Below are 8,735 nucleotides of genomic sequence, written 5' to 3' on the forward strand. Positions count from 1 at the left end.
TAGAGTCTCTGAAGTCTTCTCAGGTGAATTTTATTTTGGAAGGGAATTAAGAACATTATTTTCCATTTCGCATGAATCTTCATTTCTTAACACAGGTGGAAACTTGTATTAACCTCACATACAACCTGATCTCAGTTGCAAGACAGCTCTTCCAAAATGTTTCTCTAAGAAAAATATCAAGAATTTTCTGTTACTGCTGCAGCTAAAGGATCTATTTTGTTTCCCTACCTTGCAGGAGCTGGTGTAACTGGCACATACCTAATCCTGTCTTTTAGGAAATGGGAACAACGAGAACATACAAAAGGGAAAGGATTTTTGTGCTGCTTCTCCTCTTCGGCACCTGCACATGCTGGAGGCTGTGCACATATTGTGTCTCCCGTACTGCCGCTGCAGTGACTCTAAGTCATATTTGTAGCGATATGTTATGTCATCAGCACTACAAAATTCCTGAACATTTACTGGAAATATTAGACTTGCTCTTTCTGTATTTGAACTTATAAATTGCATCACAAAGTATGAGGAGAAGACTTGCAACTGTATTTGCAGCTGTAAATTAAGAAAAATATGTGTATATCCATGTTATCTATCCACTGAAGGAAGAAAACCCTCTCTCCTTAATCAAAACCAATGCATCAGGTAGATATCTCTCTTTCTCAAATGATAATGACATGGTATAAATATTCTTCTATCATATAAAAAGGCATGTGCCTGCCTCTCTGTCTCCTTGTAACATTTCACCACCTTTTTCATTCACTTAAAATGTGTAGTAATTTCCAAATCACAAGGGAAATTTGGTATTATTTGGGATGGGCTAGGCAGAGTTAAAATTAGCAATTCCAATCTGTTGCTTTAATTATTTTCTGTTTAACAGAAACTTCAGCCTTCCAGCGACTAGTGAGGCAGTAACAAGTGTGTACTCTCGTGACTGACTGACTGTGCCTCTAGTTTTTGTTGCTGTTTTCAAGGTAGTTGAAGAAGCAATATATTTATGGCAGATCAGGTAAATGATATGTCAGAGCACATAAAGCTGTCTTATACAAGCATTCATAAAAGACTTTTCTCCCAGTAACAAATGGCATCTATGTCTCTTACAGCAGAGTATATCTTACTCTGAATATCTAAATGAAACCTGCGATTGTGCAGAGGAAAGATTTTTGAATGGTACAGAGGTCTGGACTATTTTTTTCTCCTGAAGTACAGTGCTGCCTCAGTGGGCTGCTGAAGCAGTGTTTTCCTTTCATTTTGCACTATTTCATAATACAACTATAAAAGGGAGTGTAACAACATTCTTGCATCATAAATGCTTCCTGTAATGTAATGCATATGAAGTCTAGTCTATAAAATTGCTATGAAACAAGAAATCTAGATTTCAGCAAAAATAAAACGGGTATTTATGTGGAAGGCTTGTTGTCATTCTGTGTCCTTTGTTGTTGCTGGTGGCAGCTCAGAGGTTGACTATATTCATTGTCACTGGTATGCAGTACTGACAAGTCTGCCTGATCCTGTACCCTTACGGTAAGTGCAGATTTAGGCAGCCAGAGCTGAAAAAGCAAACCAGTGTTTTATTTAACACGTCATTAAAATGACATTTCTGTTGTCTATATATTAGTGACTATGAAACAATGATCTTGATGTTTTTAATTAGTTTCACATAAACAACACTGATAAACAGAAATAAATGCAGTTTATGGAATAGGTCAGTAAACTGCATATACAACAGGGATTGCTGTTAGGAGTAGCAGGTGTTCCTGGTCAGTGGTTCCTGGTATAAGCTGGTTTCATTTACACAGACATTTGTGACAGGAAGGTCCATACTTCTGAATGTCAGAAACTGTTGCTCATGAAATATTACTACGTGAAAGTCAAGTAACATATCTTCTTTGATTTTTGCCTTTTTGGTCCATCTGTTTTATCATGTAAGAAGGTAATAGAGTTATGTGTATCCCCCCTGCTTCTAACTGCATTGTGCTGTAAGGCAGAATAAAATACTGTAAATATGGTTGTAAATAGTTTCTCAGCATTTTTGTTGGCTTCTTCCAGGGCTAGGAGAAAGAACTGACACTCACTGGGGAACTAGTAATCTTCCATTTTCCATGTGGCAAAACTCTCAATGTCATAGTGGTTTTAGTTCAATTTTTGAGCAGAAATGTTATCACATACATATCTGTCTCACAAACCAGGGAGCAAGTTTTGTCATTCCTAGAGCTTGTACAAGTTAGTGTAATATCTAGCATAGGTGATTTTATATTTGTAGGAACAGAAAACTTGTTCCTGATCACTTGACCTAAGTAAAACAAAGGTGTGCATTATACAGGGCTGTGCAGTCTTAGCATGAGGCCATGGAAGAGATAAGAGGGCAAAGGGGAAAAAAGCCATCAAAGATATATCATAAATTAATAAACCACATGTCTGTGTCTCCAGAAGTTATTGCAAGGCTAACACCCCCACCCATGTCATGGTATTAGTATCTATTGATTCTTGTGATGGTGAGAGTGACAGAAATAGTGCACTGAAAATGAAGACAGCCAGAAAACAACATGTTTAAAAGCAGCATTGGGCTGATGGAGGAAGAAAATTCAGATGCCAAAGTTTATATCCTTAAATGCAGCAGAAACGGACACACTTTTCTTTCTCACACATACATTGTACTCAGCAAATACCAGAGCAAGCTGCCTTTTTCCCTTACTTGAACCGGAATGAGGGTTCTTGCTGGTAAACTGAATGCTTTGCTGAAGGTAAGAGACAGAGAAGCTCTTAACGTTGGCCTGCTGTAGTGCAAGAGAACAGCTCTGTCAATATCTTGGTTTCCTGTGGGCTGCATTCACTGAAGAAGGGAGTGGGATACATGTGGTCGGTGTTTGAAATGCAAACATGGCACAACAGTGCCTTGGATTCCTTTGATGTCCACCTGGGACTGAAAGGTTTGGGAAGCTTGGCTGGTGCATCTGTCCCTTCATGTGCTTCCAAGAGCCTGGCTCAGGACTTCTCACACACTGAAACAGTCCCTGAGGTGTCCTCTCCCTGGAATTGTTCTGATCAAAAGTCCAGTTTTGTGTGTCCAAAGGAGGGCGAGGAGATTCTTATTCAGTTATTTTCATGTTATCCTCACAAGGTTGTCTTATCTAAAGGAGCAGGTGTAAAACAGGGCTTGAAGCCTGGCCTAACTCCAATGGCTGACCAGCTGGGAAATGCAGAGTGATCCTGGGCTTAGGGCAATCCAGTGCAACGGCAACGTAGGAGAGGGGACAGCATGTTGAATAAGTTAAAGTAACTTCTGTTTGTAACTTTAGCACTGTGCACATGAAGGAGAAGCAAGTATTTTGCCAGGTGCTGAAGAACTGGAAAGGATTTGTTGTAGAGATACCATAGTTACTACTGTATGCAGAGCTGGAGCTGTATGGGCTGGCAGGAGTTTGGCAGCAGGTAGCTGGCAGCCAGAAGAGGACTCTACATTACCTACATGTCAGTTTTTGCCAACACCTCCAACTGAACCCCAAAACTGGTTTTCAACAACGTTGCCAGCCTATAAAGGTAACACCAGTCCAGAGCCAGTAGCCACTAGTTCAGCAAAATAGCTCCCAGTTAGTCCCAAAACACAGAATTCCCAGAACTTGGTACCTCTGTCTGTGCATGTCGTGCAGCTGATTTCTCTACCCTTGACATCACTTACTGTCATTGTTTGCTTTTGCTTATTATCTCCTGGAATGTCTATTTACCTGCCTGTTCTCATATGAACAGTGATCTGTTTGGCTTGGGTCTCCAAGGGCTGTGACAAGTGGTGCTTGTACATCATTCAGTTAGTCTTCCTCATTTGCTGAGAACACATTTCTCACTCTTTTCTTTCTGCTCATAGAAATGTACATATATTTCATAGATAGCTGAGTACACTTAGCCCTGGGTCATATATAGGCCTTCATTTCTCTGGTTCTCTTTTTTTGTAAGAAATACCTTCAGCAGGGATTATTTGATGCTTTTGTTTTTACATATTTTTTGTCTCAAATCTCTAAATCTCTTTCCAACACTCATTTAAACTTTAAAAAAGTGGAATAACATGCAAGAGTTGATCAGATAACATAATTTCTGTAGTGCAGCTGTGCATACCTGGTAGTCTTGATATTCAATTCCAGTTAACAGGTTTTCCTGCAGCCAGGGGATACTTCAGTGAAAGGAATTCTCTTGCAACAACTGCAAACCAAAAAAAAAAAAAAAAAGTCTCACCAATAAGTAATTGGGGTGACCTTGAGGAGTATTTTCACATGTTAGTTAACTTTTTATCTATTTTTTCCCCACTTAGACTGTCACGAAGCAGAGGAATAAGAACTTAATAGATTATAGACAACATGTACAAGCAGTTTGTGTTTTCCTACAGTACATCTTTCTGCTGCGCTTCTGTGAGTGGTGTTTGGTCTCAGCAGAGAAACAGTAATTTCACCAGCTCCTGTGGGCCCAATTGCAGCCTGAAGCCAATTTGTGCATCTTCAGTGGAGCTCATGTGGTCTGAATCAGGGATGGCAGAAGAAGCAGCCTCCTCTTCCTGTTTCTGAGCAAAAGATGAATGAGTGTGGTACCAGATGAAAGGCAGTGGTGAGTCTAATGGAATCAGTTTATGGGGAAACCTCCACCCAAATGAATTTTATCTGTCTCCCAGCTACAAACGAAATTCATTTGTTTTGACTTCCTGACAGATTCAAATGTGTCAAAACATTAGGGTCATGGAAGTGTTTGTTTTGCATCAACAACTGCATTTTTAGTGGCACGCTGCTTTAAGTCAGTGGATTTCAAACAGATTTTGTATTGAAGTTTGGGACAGAGTTGAGCCCAATTTTCAAAAAGAGGATTGTGTGTGATCAGATTTATATGGCTGGTCAGTAGCTAGAACCAAAGCCATTAATGTTTGAGCATCTCTGGATGTTATCTGGGAAACTGAAAAAGCGATTAAGTGTTTGGAAAGACATTTAAGGGAAGAAAATAAAATCAAATACAAAATAAAGGTTTTAGGAATTCATTGATATGAGAGAAGAAAAGTGGAAAGATGTTTGAGGAAACTGCAGTAGAATGAGATGATACTGCTTAGAGAAGAGGAGAATTAAACTGAATAAAGTTAAAATCAGCCAGGTAACCCCAAAACCTTCATCATTAAAGCAATTTCTTTACCTAGGTCATAGGGTGCAAGTACTAGGCCTTTTCCCTCTATTACCAAGAAATGCATTCCTTTAAATTTGGCTGAGATAAAGGTGTGCTAAATGAAAGCCTTGAGTCAGCTCAAGAGTGTCAGGTTTGGTCTTACAGCTTTTTATCATTTTTCAGATGCCAATATTATGTTTTTCTGTAAAGGCAGGCTGCCAGAATGATGGTGCTTCTTAAGGAAAACATTAGGACATTTTTATACATTATCTGTGAAAATGATAACATAATTTAGAAGGACAAGCAGTAAATCTGGATATATTGTAGGTGTTTGCACATCAAATGCAAACTGCACATTGGTATTGCATAACATTTCTAGCATATATCAATTAAATGCAAGATGAAAGAGAAATGCAAGACCAGCAGTTGAGTTAGGTGCTCCTATTCATGAGTGGTGTTTGTGTAATGGCTAGTGGCAAGAATTCATATATCTTTGTTTTGCTTACTTGTGTTTGAACGTGTATGTAACTACAGCTTGTTTCATAGACGAATACTGCTAAAAGTTGTGGTATTTTACCTGTGCACTTTTGGTTCCATTAAGGTGCGAAATCTAGAGCTCTAAGGGCAACTTGAAAAACATTTTTGTTTGGGGATACTAATTATCCAGATTTGCCGTGTGTATAATTTATAAAAGTACATATGTTCAAAGTGCTTCAACTACACTGTCTGTTCGTGGACATGTGTATTTATAGCATAGAATTAGTACCTCACGTCTCGAATACCATACAAAAATTTTTCACTTTGAAAGCATTTCATTTAAAGAAAGCTTGTCTTAAAACATAATACAAGTGGTGTACTCGTAGCAACTTTACTTAGTCTCCATAATGTATATAAATGCCTTTACACTTAGGGGTGTGATTTTTTTATATATTGGGATGTTATGATACATTACATTCAGCTATCTAGGTCATATCATATTAGTAATTTATTTTTAATAGGTTTAAAAAGAGTCTGAGCGTTTGGTGCGTACATTTTTCCCCAGGTAAAAAGCCGAATGGCTATGCAGATACCTGATGGATCTGTTGGTTGTCATGGCAGTCGGTGCAAAGGAGCAGAGCTATCCCAGCCCCATGCTGGGGGAATTAAAAATGAAAATGAGAAAGATTAGGTAATTTAATGTTGATTTTTCTTATGACTTCTACTTCCTTTGAGAAAAACAAATACAATATTTTAATGAGAAAAAATATATCTCGGATACTGTTGGTATTTGGACATGTCAGCATTTTGCGTGACAGGTTATTTCTAGCTTGACCGCATTTCTGTTCATAAACCATCATTAGAGGTTTATAACGGAAGGAGATGATGCTCCAGGTGATGGGTGCATACTGCCTATATTGATACTCCTTAGAAACTAGCCAAATTTAACTTGGATATGTAAATAAGATTCTGTCAATACACTATGGTGTATTACTGTCTGCCTGCCTGACCCCTTTCTGTGACTTCCTTCCCCCCAGCGCAATCGTCCAAAGCATCGCCAGGAGCTGCTCCTCCCCTGTATCCAGCGCTGCATGGCATGTGCAGTCCATAGGGTGCTCCAGCCCTCCTGACCTGCCTGCCTTTGGGCCATGGCCGCAGCTTGAACCAGGCACCACACTCGGCACATTGTTATTTCCAACCTAAGCATAGATGCCATGGAAGCCTCCCAGCTGGCAATCAGGTCCCAATCCAGAAGGACTTCCACCTTTCAGAAGTTCTCTGTTTTGTCTTCTGGCCCTGAACTAATTTTTTGGATACCTGCTATCCAAAACAGCAGTTCTCACATATGTGTAGGAACCAGATTGCTGTCTTGACGTCAGATCGTAGAACAAATAGAGAAGAAATGGGCTAGTCCAGGAGCAATCAAATTTTTTGACATCTTCATATGGCTAAAAGCCACCGGCACCTTTCCCTCTCTGTGCCCACCACCGCTGCCCCAGAAGGTACTCCTGCTGGGACTTCTTGTCTCCCACACACCTGACTACTGCCTATCTACACACCTACCTCTTAGAACTCCTCAAACCACATCTCTTTTCCTGCACCATCGCTGCAGACACCTTGGGCCTCCTTCTCCATCCCATCTTCCCTAGGCACTGGGAATTTTCTGTTCTGTCTCAATGATCTCCATAGGTCCCTGTGCCACAGAAGCTGCATCCTGCAAGACTGCCAGCACCATGGAGGCTCCAAACCTGCTGGTACCACAGCTAAGGTCATCTTACAGATTTGCCATGACTTTCCCCCCTCCTCCTTGTAATTTGGGAACTACATGCAGAGGTTTGGGTTTTACCCAAATACACTGTACTGCACTGGGTGCTTGCAGTCCCATAACTGGGAGAAATCTGACCATGCTGAGTGGGAAATATAAAGTTCCCACAGGATCCTGAGAGAAGATGAGTGCTCCATAGCTTTCCATGGGTGACAGTTACTTTAAGTGATAATTCTGATATTCCACCCTGTGGTGTGAGAAGGTTCAGAGGCGTACCGTACAACAGATACTCACTTGGGCAGAAGATGGTGAAGTAGGCGGGTTTAAAGCCTCACACACTGTTGGGAGTCTTACATTCTTACATCCTGGTCACTAGACTCCAGATATTTTTAAATAATCTGTGGACGGTGAATTAGAGTCAAAGAATATGGAAACAGGAATATTGGTGGTTTGACTACAACATTCTTACAGCCTAAATCTGCTCTGCAGTGCAAGAACATAAAAACATTAAGTGGTAACAAATGTTGATTTGACTCATCTCCAGATTACCAGCAGCATGATCCTACAGGATTTCCTCTTCCCCAGGTGCATTTGCAAATGTGTATTTACATTTATGCAATAGAATTCAGTGACAAGAATGATCTGAAATGAAATTATGAAATGCATTACTTGGAACAGTCAGCTGCAGAAGGGAAACCGAGTAAGCAGAGAACAATCTATCCAGGATGCTGCCAGGCTGGGCTGCAAAAAAATGACAATCTATATTCATTAGAGATATTTAATAATTTTCTAAAAAACTAAATGTAAAAAATATCTCAAGTCAGGAAATATGAACCTTATTATTGATTAAGCACTTGAAAAGGAATTTTTCTCAATAAAGGAAACCGTATTTTCTACTCACTCTTTTTCTCTTGTGTTTTCATTAAGCAATTTAATATGTTTGAATCTTACTTTATGTTGTATTTCCTCTTTATTACTTTATATTACATCTCTCTGTTCACAGATTGAATGATATAATGCCCAGCTAGGAAGAAAGTATGCTTTCTGTTCAAACAGGTATAATATTTTCAGACCAACTTTACTCTTTTTATTGGGAAAAAAGTTATTAAAAAGCCCATAAGATGTGTTTGTTTTCTTTTTGATCAAAGACTTTGGTACACAGGTTTTTCTTTTTCATATTCAGTAGGAAATACAAAGGTGCCCTGTCTGTTTTGTAAAGGCCCTGTGTTGCACTGTTAAAGCCAATGGGAAATTTCCCTCTGACTTTGATGGCAATGTGGCCAGACCCTGCATTTGTAACAGAAAGCAGCATTAATCTTGATGTAATGGAAAAGATGCGCAGGCATTTGGAACACCCGGCAGTCACTCT

At 39.6% G+C, this 8,735-nt stretch overlaps 1 long non-coding RNA gene across 1 annotated transcript; it reads left to right on the top strand.

Moving 5' to 3' along the window:
• The first annotated feature begins 4,207 nt into the window (after positions 1-4,207).
• LOC119142611 lies at positions 4,208-8,130 on the top strand. Its single transcript, XR_005102350.1, has 3 exons — positions 4,208-4,584; positions 6,167-6,292; positions 6,639-8,130. It is a non-coding gene; the product is annotated as an uncharacterized LOC119142611 (long non-coding RNA).
• The last annotated feature ends 605 nt before the right edge of the window (positions 8,131-8,735 follow it).

This window comes from Falco rusticolus, chromosome 2 (genome assembly GCF_015220075.1).
Source record: "Falco rusticolus isolate bFalRus1 chromosome 2, bFalRus1.pri, whole genome shotgun sequence".
Taxonomy (NCBI): domain Eukaryota; kingdom Metazoa; phylum Chordata; class Aves; order Falconiformes; family Falconidae; genus Falco; species Falco rusticolus.